A 523-nucleotide genomic window follows, 5' to 3' on the forward strand; every position below is an offset into this window, starting at 1 on the left:
GTCTGGTGTGTCCGCAAGAACAGAACACCAAGGACTGGGAATTAGAAACGGCAGCTCCGAGGCTGCAGTGTGAGGTCGTGGGGCCGGCAGGGTCAGGGTCGGCTAAGGGCCCGTCCCTCGGGGTCCTCACCTGGCAAAAGGGAAAACAGGGAGGCCAGCCCCACCCCCACCCCAGGCCCCTGTGAGGCACTAATTGATTCCGATGGGCGGAGCCTGCCTGACTTGACCCTGTCCCCAAGTTCCCACCTCGAGGGCCACCGCAGTAGGGACCAAGTTTCAACAGGAATTCTGAAGGGGACAGATGCCGGTGTAGAAAAGGCTCTGAAACAGCCAGGCGGCACGGTTCCCGGGTGGGCGTGAGGAGGACGCAAGGGGTTAGCGGGCCAGTTGGGAGAACCTGGCTGGTACCACCAGTTCCCGGCGTGTTTGGGTCCTGGAGCCGCGGGAGCAAAGGAACACGAAGAATGGAAGGCCACGTCCGCCAGTTCTGACACTTGGTAGGGCCTTGCTCTGAAGTCTCTGG

Source organism: Tupaia chinensis, unplaced genomic scaffold (assembly GCF_000334495.1).
Source record: "Tupaia chinensis unplaced genomic scaffold, TupChi_1.0 Scaffold143591_1, whole genome shotgun sequence".
NCBI classification, from domain to species: Eukaryota; Metazoa; Chordata; class Mammalia; order Scandentia; family Tupaiidae; genus Tupaia; species Tupaia belangeri.